Raw genomic sequence first — 20,341 nt, forward strand, 5'->3', positions numbered from 1 at the left:
TTATTTTTGAGGCAGAGTCTGATTCTCTGTCACCCAGGCTGGAATGCAGTGGCACCATGTCGACTCACTGCAACCTGCATCTCCCCGGTTCAAGTGATTCCCGTGCCTCAGCCTCCTGAGTAGCTGGGACTATAGGTGCAAGTCATTATGTCCAGCTAATTTTTGTATTTTGAGTAGAGACGGATTTTTGCCATGTTGACCAGGCTGGTCGTGAACTCCTGACCTCAAGTGATCCACCTACCTCAGCCTCCCAAAGTGCTGGGATTACAGGCGTAAGCCACCACACCTAGCCTCAACTGGTTGTTTTACTGATTAAATGATCAACCAACAAAGATCCAAAATGATGGTAGTAAACCTTCCCCATTTAATGTTTAAGAGGGATGATGGAAATACATGTGTGGAATTCTACATTTACCTTTTATATAGGTCCATCTTCCCCATTAGACTATGATTTCTTTGAGGACAGAACCAGGTTTTATTCTTGATATACTAGATAGAAATCATTAATTAGTATCTTATCTGCTGTCTACCATACTCTTCCTTTTAAACAAAAGCTACATTTTGTAGTGGAAGGCAACATGTCTCAGACTCCTCTGCAGATAAATGAGGCTATGGGATGGCATTTTGGCCAATAAGAAGTAAATGGAAATGTGGATAGGACTTCCAGGAAAAGAGTAGAGGGCCCAGCTGGCATGTTTTCTTGCCCTTTGTCATTTCCCATTTTCCTATCTGGAGTGCAGAGGCAGTGTTCAGAAGTGAAGTGACCAGTCTGTAACAGGTAAATAGAATACAGTAGAAATGGCTAAGCAGAAGGATAGAAAATATCTTTACTTCAACCTCATTCTTGAAAGATGGTTTCCTAGTATAAGATTCTAAGTTGACATTTATATCCTCTCAGCATGAAGAAATTATTGCTGTCATTATTGCTGTTGAGAAGTTAGCCACCACTCTAATTGCCTTTTCTTTGCAGGTGGATGTGTCTTCTACTTGCTATTTTTAAAAATCATTTTCTCCCTCTCTTTTGGTGCTTTGCTTCACTGTAATAAGTTTAAGTATGAATTTATCTTGTTTATCAGACTTGTGACTCACTGGCCTTCTTGAACATGAGGATTGGAGTCTTTTGACAACTAAAAGCAATTATCAGTCATTCTCTCTCCAAATATTGTCTTTTTCTCATTATCTGAATATATCTCTCTAAAACTTTCACTAATATATGTCAAATATTCTTACTCTATCTTCCATCTCTCTTTACTCTCTTTCATACTTTCTATCTTTTGATGTCTCTGGACTGTATTCTGTATAGTTTCTTTAGCTACATCTCCCAATTGACTAATTCTCTCTCTAGCTACATCTCTCTTATCTGCTGTTTACATTGCCTTATTAATTTCAAGTTGTATATTTATTACTTCTAGAAGTTCTAAAACTTCTCTAGTGACACTTTTACAAATATATTTGGTTCTTCTTAGAACATTTCTTATTGTTGATATTCTTCCTTTCTTTCTCAAAACATTAAATATATTTTGCCTTTAGTATCTGGTAATTCCAGTATATGAAGTCTTTGTGAGTTTGATTCTTCTGTTTATTTTTTCTGCTGGTTTTTACTTATGGCTTCTTTGTTCTTTATGTGCTTTGTGAGTTTTGACTGTAGACTGCTTATTTTTCTCACAACATTTTCAGTGGGACTTCTTTGAGGCCTGACTTGAAATTCCTCTAAGAGTATTTGGATTTGTTTGGCTTACATAATATGACGAAAGACACTACTAATGTGGGGCCACTTTATATTCTTAATGTTTTTTTGAAACACAAAGACATTGTGAATTAGACAGCAAATCTACCATGAAGTCAGGTTTAATGGTTTGAATTCTCAGGAGAGATTCCCCTCATCCCCTAGACAGCACCCAGGTAGATTTCTTTGTTGTCCCTTCTAATGGTGGTTTTACTTCTTGTTTACTATTACCCTTTGGATACCAGCTTTATGTTGGGTGTTCTTTATTAGCTTCATTTCCTTATATGGACCTTAAGTTTCATTTCCTGACTCCTCTGATTTCACTAGACTAGCTCAACTTTTCCAGAGTTCAGCAGAAAATCTCAGAAAGAAAGACAACTTTGGCAATCTCTTGCTCCATGGGGTCTCTGCTTTCACTTTAGTTTTGACCTCTGTGGATTCCTTTCTTATGCACCAGGCATTAGATTATTTCTTCTCCAGCATTATGGTTGTTTCAGTTACCACATCATTCAATGCTATCTATAAGCCATACCACAAGACACAGAAACAAAAATTGTTTGTTTACATTGGTGAAAAATTTGCAAATCATCTGAATATTTACCCATGAAAAATTTATGGTGCATATACATGTATGAGCTGTACACATAAAATATCATGAAATCATGAAAAGGAATATGGTCGATGTACAGGTACTCACATAAAAATATGTTTAACATATATTTTTAAATGCAAAGAGCTAGTTGCACAACAATATACATAACATTACTCTGTTTATGGCTTATGTTTTAGAAAATGAGAAACGTATGTTCTTTTGCAAAGACACATTTTTATTTAAATGAACAGAAAAAGATCCAGATGCTTACATACTAAATGTAAAGGAATTTTATTTATACCTTTTTTAAACTTTTTAAAATGAAAATGTATTCCTGTACTACTCGAGTTTATTTAAAAATAAACACAAGTTTAAGAGATTATAAGTTATAAGGCATGTGAAGCACTTAGTACAGTGCCCGACACATCATAAGACCTTAAAAAATTTTTGCTTCTACTGTTATTTTCATTTAAAAGAAAGAATTATTGATACATAGTGGAGTATAGTATGATATGATGGTGGATTGTGCTGCTCTACTAATCAGTAGCAGACCTCAGATTGGAAATTTCATCTTTTTTTTTTTTTTTTCCGAGATGGAGTTTAGCTCTTGTTGCCCAGGCTGGAGTGCAATGGCGTGATCTCGGCTCACTGCAACCTCCGCCTCCTGGGTTCAAGCAATTCTCCTGCCTCAGCCTCCCTAGTAGCTGGGACTACAGGCATATGCCACCACACCTGGCTAATTTTTGTATTTTTAGTAGAGATGGGGTTTCTCCATGTTGGTCAGGCTGGTCTTGAACTCCCGACCTCAGGTGATCTGCCTGCCTCGGCCTCCCAAAGTGCTGGAATTACAGGCGTGAGCCACTACGCCTGGCCTAGAAACTTCATCTTTTTTTTTTTTTTTTTGAGACGGAGTCTCGCTCTGTCGCCCAGGCTGGAGTGCAGTGGCGCGATCTCGGCTCACTGCAAGCTCCGCCTCCCAGGTTCACGTGAAACTTCATCTTTTGATTAAAAATACCTATCTATTTCCAAACTATAATTTATAGATCACTTGTTTCACTTGCCGCTTTCATATGTTAATAGGTATTATTTAAAAAAAAATCCAGGATCAAATGTATTTTTAAATGCTGGGTTACACAAGTATAATAGTTTTTTGTTTGTTTTGGTTTTTAACAGAGTTATAAAATGCTAATATACATTACGAGTCTCAAAGAGGGAGATCTTGTATAAAACACTCCTCAGCTTATTGAAACCTAGAATCCTTTCTTTCAAGCATCCCCAGGGACTTCTCTTCCATGAAACACCCTTTTGGAAACACTTCACTAGACCATAATACATATAACAGATACCACAATATCCATTTACTGAGTCTGAATAAATTGTGAGTTTTTGTAGCCAAGTTGTCATGATGTTTAATGGATAGTGCATTCTCTTTTGTCCTTTAACTCGTCTAGAACAGATTCCAAGTATAAACAATGACTTGTTTTGTAACTGAAGGCAAGAGACCTTCCCTGTTGAGACATTCCCTGTCCATGTCTCAGTATACGAAACACTTCTTTGGATTAGCATTGATTAATGGATGGAAAATATGATGCATCTAGAGCTGTTTCTTGGCATCAGATAACCTAAAGCCAAACAACAAGGCAGGGATGAAAAATAAGAGGAGACAAAAACAAGGCCCCCGATGTCCTTGTTCCTGCTGACTGTTACTACACAATTAAGATCCCTGCTGATTGGGAAAAAAAAATACACTACCATCTGTAATTGGATGAAAAAAATATTTTTTGCACATGTTTGGACTGTATAAAGGAAAACTCAATGAAGTCAGAAGATATCAAAACAAAACATGCAATTTGTTAGCTGTAAGCTATATAAATAAGCTATGTAAATAATGAATGAATGTATACATCATGCTAAGTATCTCCTTCCTCCACTTTTTTCATCTGCTAATTGTAACATGTTTGCAGAGAGCTGTTATCTTGGCATTCTTCATCCTTTTGAAAATACACCATTCACACTTGTTAATTTGTTCTTACAGCATCAGTTAACCAAAGGGCAGGCATGGAGAAGAAGAGATTGTTACTGGTGGTAGGTACATGAGCTACTGGTGGCAAATCCATATGGGTCTGCAGCAACCTCAGTTCTTTTCTCCTCAGAAGAAAGAATTTGACTGAGGGGCAGAAAAAGAGACCAAGGCAAGTTTCAGAGCAGGAGCGGAAGTTTATTAAGAAGGCTTTAGGGGCGAGTGTGGTGGCTCACACCTGTAATCTCAGCACTTTGGGAGGCCGAGGCGGGTGGATCACAAGGTCAGGAGTTCGAGACCAGCCTGGCCAACATGGTGAAACACTGTCTCTGCTAAAAATACAAAAATTAGCCAGGCGTGGTGGCAGGCCCCTGTAATCCCAGTTACTCGGGAGGCTGAGGCAGGAGAATCGCTTGAACCCGGGAGGCAGAGGTTGCGATGAACTGAGATTGAGTCCCTGCACTCTGGCCTAGGCAAAAGAGTGAAACTCTTATCAAAACACACACACACACACACACACACACACAAGCAACAAACAAAAACAAGGCTTTAGAACAGGAAAGAAAGGAAAGAACACTTGGAAGAATGTGAAGTGGGTGACGTAAAGAACAAGACTTAGTTTATTCCAGATTGTGGGTAAAGAGCAAGTGTGGTGTTTAACCATGATCCTAGGACTTTATAGGCTGCCATCTTGCACCCCTTTCCCATGATTCTTCTCTTGGGGTGAGCTGCCCACACGTGTAGTACCCTCCTTACCCTTGGGAAGTGAGCACTCACAGTGTGTTTAGGAAGTTGTATGCATGTCCATCTCAGGCTTTCTTCCCTTTTCCAGTGGAGTGCCCCCAGAAGGTCATATTCTACCATTTTGTCTCTTAATGCGTATGCCCAGGAAGTTGCTTCTCCGTGACATCGGCATTCAGTTAACACTTTAATGTTAACAGCTGTGGATCACCTGAAGCCTGTCTCTCCTGGCTCTGGCCACATTTTTTAGAGAGGCAGAATGATAATTGTTGAACCATCACCTGACATCCTAGTGGGTGGCGGAGAAAAGCCCTCTCCACCCTCACTCATGTCTGTCTAACTACCTGTAACAAGAAGATAAAATGAGACCCCCGATGTCCTTGTTTCTGCAGTCTATTAGCACCTTCAGACAGAACCATCCCTAGGCACATGCATTTTTACTATGAATGGCATGTTAGGAATACAGAGAGAGTACAACCTGAAGAGGTAGAATGGGGACTTGTGACTTCAATAGAAAAGAATTGCTTCCATTTTTAACATTGGGGATTAGGATAGTTTTGCTTCTGTAGTATGTGCAACTGGGCTTGACTTAGATTATTCCAGACTGTGGGGGAGGAGGAGGTCTTTACTTCCAAGAACTGTCTGAAGAACAGAGAACTCTCCCTGGAACATGATTTTTTTAAAAGCCTTCTAGAAGGAAAAGACCTCTCTGGTGACATCAAAGGGCTTCCTCATTCTAATTCATAAAGAAGTTCAGTTGAAGTGAATAGAAGTTCCTCCATGGCCTGAGATTGTAACATTACTTTTTTCCTCAATTACATAGAAAGCAAAAAGTGATAATTTGGATTCTTTAATTTTTTAAGCACAAAAGTACTAAGTACAGTATTTCCTGACCCTTGCCTCTGAGTGGGTTAATGAGGGGAGGGCACTGGTGAGAAAGAAGTATATAGAGTACTGTCTGTGACCAAGAAGTTCTCCATTCTCATAAGGTTGAATTTGATCATTCTATTAATAATAAGTGCTAAAGTCTGGAATACGTCTTCTATTGTCCTACATTTGTTAAAATTGTTCATCTGTGCTCTCTTGCTACTCATGAAAATGACAGTGAAAAATAGCTATCCATTAACACAAAAGCAAAATGTGATGCAGTAATGATGCTTGAAGCTTCCTGCAATGTTAGAGTTTTTAGAAATCATTAATAATAAATTACCAGCAATGCAATGGGCAGCTGATAACTCCTTTCTTTGGTAGGTAGAACTCTCCATTATAAAATAGTAATACACTAAGTCATATGCCATAGCCTTCAGCAATTTTCTTAAAGTTATTTTACTTTAAGACCGGTGTTGTCAACACTGAATTCATTTTACAGATAAGAAAACTGAGGCTATTTTACTCAATGATAATGTCAGAATGACTCAGAATATTGTAATTGAAATCACTAGCTTAGTTCCAGATTTAAATTAAGGCCTCTCTCATATTTGTAAATGTGACAGGCACCAGGAGAGATCATTGGTTAATGAGTGGAGGGTGGAGTGGAGATAGGGTTTCATTAATCACAAACTGTAGGCCATATTTCTCAATGTGTGGTTTGGGGCCATATGGGGAGTAAGAAAACATACTCTGGGAGGAAAGGAAACAAACATAAAGCTTGCAAACAGGATGGCAAAACACCCTTGAGTCAAAGACCCTTGTTTATCAGCTCAAGGGCTCAATACTCAGTTATCAGTGCGTAGCAGGGTCCAAGGCATGCAGCAAGTCCAAACATACTCTGAGATGCTTCCCTCCTCTCATTTCCCTTAGTTCCATTCAGCAATCATCCAAGAACCTGATGGCTTCCTTTTTATGACAGAGTCTGCAAGAATACGAAAGCGAAATAAAAATGGCCATCCAATTCCCAGAGCCCACATCCAATTCCCAGAGCCCACAAAGAGGGACTTCACGAAGGATAGTTCTGTCCGGTGCTATCATCCAACACTTTACCTTTGTAATATGTGAAATCAGTCTGTTAGATAAAGATTAGCTCACACACTCAGTTCTTTTTTCTGAAGAAGAACTCATAGGAAAATGAATTCTGAAATACAAATTGTGTGACTTTTGGTAGGACACTTCCCTCTGTGCCTTTGTTTCCTTATAGATAATGGGAGGTGGAAGGATTAAAATAAGTCAGGATCCTAAATCACTGGCCCACCAGAGAGCAGTGGCTTAAACACGATAGTTTAAGTTCCTCCCTGCTTCAAAATTTGATGGTGCTTTTATGTTGAGTAGCATTGATATTAAGCAGTCACGGTTCATTGTTCCACCCAGTTCTAGGCTAGATATATATAGCCTGATACTTTATAGACTCCTAAGGGATGATCCTCAAACACATCAGAAATATAGAAAACCATAGAAATAACAAGTTCCTGAACATCTACCACTGCTTGTGAAATAGTTGTAAATCATTTGTCTCCAACTATATTATTTGTATAGTTACAAAATTCAGGACTCCATTCCAAGTGAGGAAGCAGATCTTCTCTTCAGTTCTGCAACTGTTGAAACTTTAGGTAGACTCAATAATAATGGCTTAGGGCAAAACCTTAAAATTCAAGCTCTTTTAAGGAAGAACACATAATTTTAACCACATAAACAATCTTACAGTCCTCATTCAAATCAGATACCATAACACATTTCTTATCAGACCTTAATGAATAGAAATTCAATTTCTTATAACTTAAATTCTGAAAGAATTAAGTGACATGAGACAGAAGAAGGAAAAATGTATTGAACAAAAAGAGCCTGATACATCCTCATAAGCTTATTGGTAAATATTTCAAAAAATAGGGAAATAATCATGAATACACGTCTTTTTTTTCTGGATATAAATAGACTTCACTTCAGGCTGCCATCTTCATTGTGTTCTTTCTTTCTCTTTCTCTCTCTCTCTCTCTCTCTTTCTTTCTTTTGAGATGGAGTCTCGCTGTGCTGCCCAGGCTGGAATGCAGTGGTGCAATCTCAGCTTGCTGCAACCTCCACCTCCCAGATTCAAGCGATTCTCCTGCCCCAGCCTCCCAAGTAGCTGGGATTACAGGCATGTGCCACCATGCCCAGCTAATTTTTGTATTTTTAGTAGAGACAAGGGTTCACCATGTTGGTCAGGCTAGTCTCGAACTCCTGACCTCGTGATCCACTTGCCTCAGCCTCCCAAAGTGCTGGGATTACAGGTGTGAGCCACCGCATCGGGCTGACTGTGTTCTTTCTCATGGAAAGAATTTCAAAATGACCTGCCAACAGGGTCCCAACCAGCCTGGAACAAAAGAAATGGCATCACCCACCCTGGTGTTCTAACAAGAAATTGCTTTGGAAGAGTTGATTGGCCTCTCTTTTCATATGACACCTGATTCATATCCTTGACAGAATTAATTTTCAATGAAGGGAGAGCTAGTTAGTAATTCATTGAAATGGCCCTGTGCATTGAGAGCCAATTCTCCTAAACTTGAACATCCTTGTCTGGCATCTTCCAGGAAAACAATCTTGCCTCCTTGAATGGCTTTTAACACCTAGAGCCAGGAAAATTCCCTGACACATTTAGACTCTGACTGAGGTCAACGTTCAGCACCCCACTAGCACTCCTAGGGATAGTGACACATTTTCCATCTTCCCTCTTGTTTCCATTACTCCCTGGGAAGGTTCAAATTAGGCAAGCATCAATATTTTGATGCAGTGACATGACAAATATCCACGGTCAAGGCTTGCAATTGCATTTTTGAAATGTCAGATAGAAGGGAATAAAACAAGCAAATAAAACCAACCAAAAACACCACAAAGAGAAAATATATTAAGTGCCTTGAGAGATGTCCTATAGAACAATCTCTTATAGAAAAAAAAAAAAAAAAAACTCAATATCAACATGCCTAAAACAGAATTTATTAATTTCCCTTCAAAACCCAGTCTGTGTTTCTTAGAGAATGGCATCACTGTTAAACCCACTTGTACAACCAAAGAACTAAAAAGACATCCTTGATGACTCCCTTGCCTTCAGCCAGCATGTAGAATTCTTCACCAACGCCTGTTGATTTTACCCCTTAAATATCTCTTGACTCTGACTCCTCTCCATCTCCACTGTCATCACCATCATCCTTCATCTCTAGTTACTGGTTGTGTTAGGTCATTCTTGCACTGCTATAAAAAAGTATCTGAAACTGGGTAATTCATAAAAAAAAAAAAAGTTTAATTGGCTCACAGTTCTGCAGGCTCTACGAGAAACACAGCAGCATCTGCTTCTGGGGAGGCCTCGGGAACCATCCAATCATGGCAGAAGGCAAAGGGGGAGCAGGCACATCAAATGGTGAGAACAGGAGCGAGAGAGAGGTACGGGGGAGGTGACATACAACTTTAAATGACCAGATCTCACAAAAACTCACTATTACAAAGACAGTACCAAACCATGGGGGATCTGCCCCGTGATCCATCTGCCCCCATGATCTCCCACCAGGCCCCCACCTCCAGCATTGGGGATTACAGTTCAACATGAGATTTGGGTGGGGACAAATATCCAAACTATTATCACTGGCGAAAACTGCTGGATTGTCTAGCCTCCTCTGTTAACTCTGACCTTCTACAATTTATTCTTATGCCACAGCTAGAATAATCTTTTTCAAACATAAATCCAATTGTAATATTGCTTTCTGGATGAAGTCCAAGATCTGTACATGGCTGACAAAATTCTGAATCTTCTGGCCTGACCCACCTCTTCAGGTTGACTTTGAGCTACTTCTCTTCATACACTGTGATACACTGTGCTTTAGTCACTTGGACCTCCTTTCAGTTCTTCAAACTCATGTTTCCTCCCAACCATAGCATCTTTGAAGATGCCATGATGCCCAATGTCTAATGCTCTTTGGTTCACACTTCGTCCTCCATTCACCTAATTAGCCATTATTAGGTGAGATCAAGTGTCGCTCTCTCAGAAAGGCCTTTCTTGATTCCCTCAGTCCAGCCATGTTCATTGTTATAAAACTGTCTTTCTTTCCTTCAGAGCAAACAGCTAACGTGCAATTTTACATTCATTCATCCTTTAATCCATTGTAAGTTCAATATAGGTGGAGACCATGTCTGACTTTCTTTATCATTGTTTGTTTGTTTACCAGTTTCAGTGAGAAATATGTTTAAAAGCTTCCATTGGGATTATGAATTTTTCGGCTTCTGCTTTAATTCTATCTTTTTTATACATTCTGAAGCTACACGATAAAACACACAAATTAAGACGATTTTATCAGCCTAGTGGATTGACACTTTTACAGAGGGTCCTTCTTGACTTGCAGTTTACTTTGTTTAATATTAGTATAACTATGGCAGCTTTCTTTTAGTTAGGGTTTGTATGGTGTATCTCTCTCTATTATTTCACTTTTTTTCCTGTATCTTGTATTCAAGATGCTTCTCTTGTAAGCATTGCGTTATTGGGTCTTGTTATGTTTTAATACAGTCTGACAATATAAATGTTAAGAATTATTTACATTTAATATAATTGCTGAAACCCTTGGAGTTTTTTATGTTATTTTTTCCAATTTGTTTCATCTGTTCTACATTTTTTTCTTTACTTTCTTTTGAGTTAATCAAATTTGTTTTACTACTCCATTTTTTTTCCACATCTTAGCAGTTATAAATAATCTTTTGACATTCTTTCAAAAGTTATGTTAGAGATTCAACATGCATCCTGCATTGGTTAATGTATCATACAAATTTATACTTTTATCAATTTCTGTACAATTGAAGCGTATTTGAACATTTTGACTTTATCTTCTTTCTGCCTTTCAGGCTAACATTCTCATGTATTTTAAATCTACATATTAAAAATTTAAAACCTTTATAAGGACATCATTAGTATTGGCTTATATAGTCAATATTTATTTAGATTTACTTACATATTTATCTTTCTTTTACTATTCATTCTTTGCTACAATTTTTCCCTGTCATTTAGCATCACTTGTCTTCTGCCTGAGAAACTCCCTTGTGTTTATTTCCTTTACAGCAGGCATTAGTGACAGATTCTTCCAGAAAATGCAGTGTTCAAGGCTGTGGGTCCAGCCACAATTTTACTGGAAACACAGAGAAGAGAGGACTTCTTGAGCTCTATTCTGTGACTATGAGATTAATGAAATCCAGACTTCAGGAAGTTCTACAGGTGAAACGTCCCTAGATTTTCAACAGATAAAGTATGAGGAGAAGAAAGGATTAGAAGGAGGTGCAGTGGATTAAAAGAGATTTACATATCAAACATTTCTTATTGGGCAAGTCTAGACTATATTGTCTAGGGATGCATATGGGGGTAATAAAGCTATAAACACAAGAGAGAGATTACAATAAAAGTGTAAAGGTTGCTTCTAGGGAAGGTGGTGCATTGTGATCAGGCTAGCACACAAGGAACGTTTCCAAGTGGCTGGAAAAGTTCATTTCTTTATGGCTGTTACAAAAGTTTCTGCCTTAAAATAATTTATTAAGCTACACATTTGTTTTGAGTGGTTTCTGTCTTTGTGTTTTTTATTTTACAAAAAAATATACAAAGTAAAAAATGAATTAGAAATTGTAAAATTTCAACTTCAGTATTTTTTGTTATCTTACTTTGGCAGGGATATTTTACACTTCAGGGTGACTTACTATTGTCTTTTGCATCCATAATTTTGGTTGAGAATTCAGCTGTCCGCCTTATTGTTTTTAAAGACAATGTGTCCTTTTTCCTCTAGCTATTAACATTTTATCTTTGTCTTTGGTTTTCAACAATTTTATTACCGTGCACCTTGGTGAAGTTTATTTGCATTTGACTATCATTGGATTCATAGTGTTTCCTATAACTGTGGCTTGAAATATTGCTTCTACCCACACTTTCTTTTCTCCTCTTTCTGACATTACGATGTCCTGAATATCTCGTACTTTCTTTTTATCTTGTTTGAATGTTTTTTCCTCTCTGTGATTCAGTCTAGATATTTTCTACTGACCTATATTCTAGTTTATTATTTCTTTCTTCAGCTATGTTCAGTCTGCTCCTAATTAATTTCTTGAATTTAAATTTTATTTATTATGTTTTAGTTCTAGAATTTCCTTCTTACTCTTTTTTATAGATTTTAGTCTTCTGTTGAAATTCTCCATCTCATCAACAACTTTCATTCATATGTTTAATAAAGTATTTAAAGTCTGTGTCTGATAACTCCAGGATCGATATAGTATCCAGATCCCCTGTGGATCTCTTTCTATTGTCTCTGAATGATTTTTGGTCACTTGGCTTATCTCAACAAAAAGAATGTTGGGGCCGGGCGCGGTGGCTCAAGCCTGTAATCCCAGCACTTTGGGAGGCCGAGATGGGCGGATCAGGAGGTCAGGAGATCGAGACCATCCTGGCTAACACGGTGAAACCCCGTCTCTACTAAAAAATACAAAAAGCTAGCCGGGCGAGGTGGCGGGCACCTGTAGTCCCAGCTGCTCGGGAGGCTGAGGCAGGAGAATGGTGTGAACCCCAGAGGCGGAGCTTGCAGTGAGCTGAGATCCGGCCACTGCACTCCAGCCCAGGCGACAGAGCAAGACTCCATCTCAAAAAAAAAAAAAGAATGTTGGGCTTTATTCTTTGAAAAATTATAGAGATTATTTGAAGTTCTGGATGATGTTATTTTTCTTCCTGGGGGTTAATGCCAGGCAGTTAAGTGAACCAAGTCACCTTAGTCCAACCGGGCTTAAGCTGATTTTACTTTCTGTGAGAGCTGGTCTATACCTAGTTTGCCTTTATGCTTAGAGTGCTGTCCTTGAGGTATCCCAGCTGAAAGCCTAGGGTGTTTCTCAGTGCCCATCCTCATAGAGCCATGACCTCCAATTTTGTTCATGAGATTGCTGAAAACTATCTTCAGTCACTTATGAGCAGGCTAATGCCTCAAGGACAGAGTAGAACTGCATTTTGATCTTAACTTCTTTGTATTTATCTTCTGTCTGGAATGTTGTCTACTGATGCCCTTGCTGCCTTGATAGCTCTCATAATCCTTCAAGTAGTTTTTAAAATATATCATCCATTTTTTTCCCAGTTGTTCTTTGTGAAGCGTTTGTCTAATAGAAGCTAGTCTGTCATAGTTACAAAAAAAGGCTCTTTAACTACTATTTATTGATCATTTACTCAGAGGTCCTGTTATTTTCTCACATCACTCTGAGTTTTTTCTTTATTGAACTCTCTACAGTTTATAATTATTTTTATGTTTCTTTTTTTTGACATCTGTTTCCCCCTTAGACTGAAAACTCAGTGGGTCATCAGGAATCATGTGTTTTGCTCATCACTGAATCCTTGATATCTAGCCAAGAATAGGCACTCGATAAATATTTTTAAAAAATGAATATAGGCTCTTGGTCTAAGCATTTTATATACTTTATCTCATTTAATCCTTTCCATAACCATATGAAGCAAGTATTGTTAGCTCTGTTTTAGTGAAGAGATAACAGAAAATTAGAGAGATAAGTAACTTCACGTGATCACTAGATGTAAAATGTTCTGTAAAACTCCTCTTCCTGCACACCTCATCATTATGCTTCTGCAACCTGTTACGTGCAGCCAGCTTTTTATTTTTAAATATACAGGTTATAAAGTGTGTTCCAGTTCCTTCTCTTCATTTTCTCCTTCCTCCTTTTGTTAATATTTCATGCCTTGTTTTTTTAGGCCTTCAGTGCTCATAAGCATTTCATTACCCAGTGAGCTGGAAAAATAAAAGACGATGAAGCTCACATAGCTGAGCAAGGAGTCTATGCTCCAAAACACCAAGAGGAGGGTGCGCCCTCCCCTCCCCTCAGGCCACAATTGGTAGCTTTGGTAACTAGACTCATTCATTTAAAATTTTTAAACATTTAATTTAATTTTCTTTTAAAATACACTGTATTTTTTAGAGCAGTTTTAGGTTCACAGGAAAAATGAGCAGAAAGTACAGAGAGTTCCCACATACCCCCTCACACACATACAGAGTGGTGCATTTGTTACCATCGATGAACCCACATTGGCTCATTCATTTTTATGCTGTGTAAAACCATCTGGGATCGTGTGTTTGCCCAGTTTCAGCTACCTTGTGTTAAGAGTCCTCTTTTGACCTGCAGTTAAAATTAAAAAGTCTGCTTCTTTGTCAGCATTCATTCTGTTCTTAACACGCTGCAGTCAAGTTCACTTACCCCTGAACTTTGACCGTTCTAGCACATTTCAGCATTCACATGCTCAAAATCAAGCAATTAACTTTAATATGCATTCTTAAAGGAAATCAGGTACAATCTCTGGAAGCCGTAAAGGATCACATTGTCACATTGAGTCTCAAATCTTTGTGATGCTGCTCACACTCACGGTGCTCTCTCCTCCTGCCCAACAGACCAAGGCCTGGCTCAGGTCCCACCACAGCTGTGAAGCCTGTTCTAACAAGCTCCATCCCGCGACAATTTTTTTTTTTTTCATCTTTGGCATCATATCTGGTATCACACGCTCCCAGAGAAAGTCATTAACCCTCTCTGAGCTTCAGTTCTCTCTTCTGAAAATGTGGATTAAAACACCTCCTGACAGGCTTGTAGATCAATTTACATGCACCCAAATGTGTCCAGGAGAGGCACAGAGCAGACAGGCAGGAAACGCCAGTACTCCCCTTCTCCTTGCCTGCTCAGGGAAGTTTTCCTGGAGGACAGGTACACAATGTGGGAGACAAAACTGTAAAACTATATGCAAATGTGCTTAGACATAGATTAAAACAAAGAAACAATACCTCTGTGCTATCAAGTCCTTTCTGGATTTGTAAAGAAAGGGGACTAAGAAGTTGCCGGAGCAGAGCAGGGGAAAGATAGTAGAGCTGCCAGTGAAAATCAAAGAAAAAGTGGGGAACAGAGCACCATGTGGCCCAGGAATATCTTATTAATCTCCATCCATCTCAAAGGGAAATGGAGCATAACATGGCTACTCATCAAGACAGGTAGCCCTGTGCAGTCTCCATCTACGTGGAGACTGAGCTTCCAGTCACAGTACAAAAGGACATGGGTGAGATTTGGACAGACAAGGAAGAGGAAAATGGTTTCTGAAGGGGGAAGACAGACAGATCCATAACTCTAGGGCACAAAATAAAGGTATTTAAGCATCTCACAGCACACCGAGACAATGAGCAAACCCACTCGACAGGGTCAAGTGCCTGCAAAGTCAGAAGGAAGCTGATAGTAAAGGATTTTGAATGTCTGGTTGAGGACAATGGGTTTTGTAGGGAACTACTGGGGAACTTTGAGCTGGCATATCACATGACGACTGAGATACTTGAGCAGCACACACTGCACAGGAAACAGGCCAGAGAGCAAGTGCAAGGTTCTTACAACAGTCCTGGTAGGAGCTGAGAAGGCTTCACCTTAAATGGTTACAATGCAAATGAAGCAGAAGGAATTTGTGTTCAAGCCCTGCCTTCTAAGATATTCCCGTGGCCTCCATTTCTTCTGGATTCTTTCCCAATATCACTATATGGCAGACTCCAGGTGTTTAAATATGTTTTTTTAAAAGTTGGTGAGCATTATATGTGCTTTTTAAAATATATAAATATATATAATATATATTTTATATTATATATTATTATATATAATATATAATATATATTTTTTAATATATATTTATATTTAAAAGTAAAAGAAAGTAATAAAATGGCCTTAATTCTGAGGATTTATTTAAAAAGAATTGTAACACAAAGAATTGGCAAACCTTCTCCCTAACCCACCATCAAAGAGAGATCCAGAATACAATATAATATAACATCAAAACCGGTGCTATTCAACTCAGGAAGCAAAAAGCATAACTATGACAACCATTGTGATTTTTCTTATATAGTAGACAGGATCAGCACAGGCAGAAAGAAACAAAAGCTTCTTAGCATTCATGAGTATATTGTTCCAAAATGCAGAAGGTGAAAGTCATGGTCATGCAGAAGTCAAGTGACCTGGGAAGAGAATTGGCCATGGCTCTCCAGGTGAGGAGGAGACAGAAATGAAGCTGGGAGACTTACACCCTTCACCCTTGCTCATGGAACCAAGCTCAAGCCTCGCTCCCCTGCTCGCAGTATAAATTGAATAGAGAAGTATCAGTGAGTATCCAACTGAAAGGCTTAAGGAGGAATATTCTGGGATGTTTCAAGATGCAGAAAAGGATCCAAACATCAGTTCTCAAATGAACGATGAAACACAGCTACCATTTGTTGAGACCCCTTCTGTGCCAAGCTCTAAATGCCCTTCTGTTGTCACGTCACCTAATTCTCACCATCAAAGTGGATTTGGGGGTGGTCTTCATCCTATTTTATATATAAAACTATGAAGCTCAGAGACCTGCAGTAAGTAGTCCAAGACCTCAGTGTAGAGCCAGGATTAAAATCCAGCTATCCCTCCCTCCAAGGACTGATTTGCTTGCCTTGTTATGGCATTGAATATTATTACACATAAGGCTTATAAAGTGGGGAGAAGACACCTTTATGCAGTGGCCGTGTTTTGTTGGCCTCATTTGAGTCTTATTTTCTAGTCCAAAACATCACAGTCCTCCCACTGCACAGCTGCCTCTACCTGGCCTGTGCCTTCTTGTGAAAAGCTCTTTGGTGTGGCTGGCAAGACTTCGGAACTGCATGTTTCTGTTGAAGAAAAAAAAAGTCTGAGTTAGGAATTTAGTCTCACTCAGACTCAGCCCTTTGGCCCGAATGCAGAGAAAGAAGTCCAAGTCCCTGAAGTCCAGAGAAGGAAGAGTTTCTGGAGCTAAGCCAGGGTGACCTTTCAACAAGGAACACCCTTTATTGAGGCAAAGGAGAATCTTTGCTCTTTTGCTGAAGGTGCCCCCTCCACTTAGAAAACTGTTTCCCCCACTCTCCACTTGGCTGACTCCTGCTAGGCATTAGTAAGCCCCAAGTCAGGAGTTGCCCCTCTAGGACACTCACCCTACTACCTCCTGTGTTCCCACCACACCCGTGCTTTCCTCTGACATCACACTTGCCCTTTAGGTGACTTCTCTCCTGCTAAACTATGAGCTACTTAAGGTCAGAGCTGGTTTTACTCTGCTAAGAATCCCTAGTGCTATAAACTTCATAAATGTTGAGTGAATAAATGGACAAAAGTGGCCAATCCAAGCCTTTGTGGGGAGTATTAGAGTAGGGTTTAGATCTGGAGTACAGAGAGGGCCAGATACCTCCTACCTGACTCCAGAAACTTCCCCTCTCCTCTGTCACCCCTCAGACTTTGATGCTCTCTCAGTCATTGGTAGCAACGATACCAGAAATACTTTAGGGGAGTCACCTTTGTCTGTGAAGTCGGAGGTGTGAAAGCAGTTCAGCTCTTTGCTTTGGGTTCATGCTTCATTCTAGGAGGCTGAGAGCTGAGGCTCTGCCCTGGTGGGTTCCTAGCAGAGGAGAAGGAAGGTGCAGTTTCAGAATCCCACCTGATTATATTTATTTCAGACAGTTATGGCTAAAGGTGCTCTAGGTTGGGGAAACAAGAATCAGAGGATGCTTCCTTCCCATTCGACAGTATATATCAATCAACATGACCTTCTTGAGTTGACCGCAACATCCTGAAATAGGATTTAGAGGCAGCCCAGAGAACCTGGTGCAAGCCCTGAGCTGACACAGTGCAGGATGACAAGGCAGACACTGGGGAAGGAAGTTCGTCTCTCTGCAGGTAACTGAGTGTGCATAGGGTTACCTGCCCCAGTCAGGCCATGCCCTGTTCAACTTTCTACCAAATATCTCTCCTCTGCGCCTGCTTCTGAGGGTTGGACGGAAGCCAGGTGCTGCTGTAACCATGAAGACGGGTTATTTGCTCACTTGGGCTACTCTCCTTTTGGAATCCTCACCTGCAGGCGACACCCATGCTGTACAGCTGGCTCAGGGTGGCGGTGGAGCCTCCTATACACAAAGCTCCTGTGGGGTGCTGCTGCCCTGGGCTCCCTTTTCCTTGTCTGTGTGCTCTGTCTGTTCACTCTTTACCTAAGGATTCATGAAACACATGTGAAGCAAATTGCATCAGGGATTGGTGGCCAGACAGACTCAAGGTTGAAGTCCCTGATCTTGTACTTGCACAAGTTGTCTGTTGACCCTGGGCCCTATTTTCTTTATCCATCCAATGAAGCTAAAAATTCCTACCTTGCAGGTTGTTGTGATGATGAAAGCTGTGGTTCTCAATCTTAGCTACACATTCGAATTCCCTGGGGAGCCTTAATGTGCCAATGCCCTGGCCCTACCCAATCAATCTTTGGAGAGTAGACCCAGGCCCCGGTATTTTGAAGACTCCTGGGTGATTCCTAAGCGAACCCCAGGTTGTGACCACTGGATTACAGGCAATGTGTATAACCTGAGTGGCATACTGCTTTTGGAATAGGCTATCCCATTAATAAATGATACCAATATTACTATAATATTATTGCTGCTCCTAATCTTCCTTCTGCCAAGAAAGGAAGTATGGTTATGGGGCTAAAATATCCAAACTGTAAATAACAGAGCACATATAAGTGACATCACTAGCCTCCAAGCTGCTCAGTGAGATAATAACAAGAGTGGCTTGAAGTAGCCAGTCAGCTGTGAGGACCCCAGTTCTTTAAAATATGTGCATGCCATCTCTCACGTCCTTGCCTCATCCAGCCTGGGTCTGTGCCAGTAGAAACATTTCCAGTTAAAGTCCAGTGCCTTTATTTCTAGTACTGATTGTCTCCTGGGAGACAGCTGTCAACTTGTGCATCCCAAGTTACCTTTGCTCTGCAGTAAACAGATGAGTCACAGTTGGCCCCAGCAGGTCAAGGAACAAGCAGCCCTGGGCCATCCTGTCTGGTGGCTGAGGCTACTGAGACAATGCCCTTGGTGCCTATGAAGGAGTCATAAAGTTGGGCTTGACACTCTAAAAAGTTATCTTAGTTTGCTGATTGTTTGGCTAGAGGGACTGGTGTTGTGCCCTTCCTGGCTGTATTAGGGCTTTGCATGATAAGCGTAATTAGGGTGAGAGGAGGCCAAGCAGCCTGCAGTGTCTGAGGCAGCAATGGGTCAGGCAGAGCAGTGCAGATCATTGACCTCAGTAGAAAACCCCCAAGCTGCACTTTAGATACCAGGTCCCCTCTTTTTCCAAACTAAAAATGCCCTGGGTGTTGGTAGCAGAAGGGCTGACTATAGGTTAATGTTGCTACGTATCCTGATTTGTGGGGCAGGGAGGGCTAGCTTTAGTTTTAAGTCAAATGTTTAAATGATTCTCAAATCTGTCTGCCTCTTTACCTCCAAACCACCCAAGCCTGGGCCAGAATCATTAAAGGATGGTGCACTTGTGCCGACTCGACAGCTACAGCCTCCCACCAGGATCCCCACATTCTCTCCTGCCTCACAGAGCAGCCGAAATGATCCAGCCTCGCCTCAGGTCGGACCATTTCACTCTCAACGTGAAACCCTTCCGTGATGCCCTGATACTTTCAGGATCAAGTCTGACCCTTTGACATGGCCTCCAAGCCTAGGTCAGCCTGACCATCATCCTCTTGCCGCCTTACATTGCTGCAGGTGGGTGGAAGGCCTTGGCTGCTCTCAACTCCAAACTTCTTTTCCTTTTAGGTCTTGGAACCACATTCGTCCACCCACCTGGGGCTCTTTCTCAAGCATAACTCTCAACCCCCTTCAGTTCTGAGCTTAAACTTTACTTCTTTCTCCCTCCCCTTAGAGTTCCTCACACATGAGCCCCTTGAACTCTGAGTTTGGGATCCTAACCCTTCTTAGGTTTTATTATTACCCCTTGCCTAACCAGAATCTAAGTTCCACGAAGGAGGGACCCCATCCATACTCCCCATGCCAGTGAATACATTTCACGTAAACCCTGAAAGTATTTGCCAGTGATAAGGTAAAAGCAGTGGGTTCACAAAGGACAATACCATTTGCAGAAGAAGCACCATGTAGCAATGAAAACCCAAATGGTTACTCAGATTATGTGAGGGCCACAGTCATGGGCAAGGTCCCTGTCACGTGTAAGAGACAATGTGAGTTATTTTATCTACATGAAATATGCCTTTTTTTTGGTAATTGTCATTTTTTCAAAGAACTTTTTGCTAGGTATCGAAAAGGTGAACGACTCAGGAAAATGGGCATTGTAGTTGATGGTTATTTAGCACTACAGTGTGCCAGGTCCAACAACCTTATGAAGTAGGTGCTATTATTACTGCCATTTAGTGAATAGGGAAACTGAGATGCATAGGAAATTAAGTAATTTGCCCAGTGCTGTAGAGCTGATCGGTTGAAATTGTATCTGAAGCCAGGCA

At 40.3% G+C, this 20,341-nt stretch overlaps 1 long non-coding RNA gene across 1 annotated transcript in view; it reads right to left on the minus strand.

The window, feature by feature from the left end:
* Positions 1-15,853: 15,853 nt before the first annotated feature.
* The window catches only part of LOC144336355 (uncharacterized), a 41,937-nt gene continuing 37,449 nt past the window's right edge, over positions 15,854-20,341 (minus strand). Inside the window, exons 3-4 of the long non-coding RNA XR_013408049.1 lie at positions 17,333-17,458; positions 15,854-16,700 (exon numbers count right to left, since the gene is read on the minus strand). This is a non-coding gene — a long non-coding RNA (uncharacterized LOC144336355). The remainder of the gene's footprint in view (positions 16,701-17,332; positions 17,459-20,341) is intronic.

This window comes from Macaca mulatta, chromosome 17 (assembly GCF_049350105.2).
Source record: "Macaca mulatta isolate MMU2019108-1 chromosome 17, T2T-MMU8v2.0, whole genome shotgun sequence".
Classification (NCBI taxonomy): domain Eukaryota; kingdom Metazoa; phylum Chordata; class Mammalia; order Primates; family Cercopithecidae; genus Macaca; species Macaca mulatta.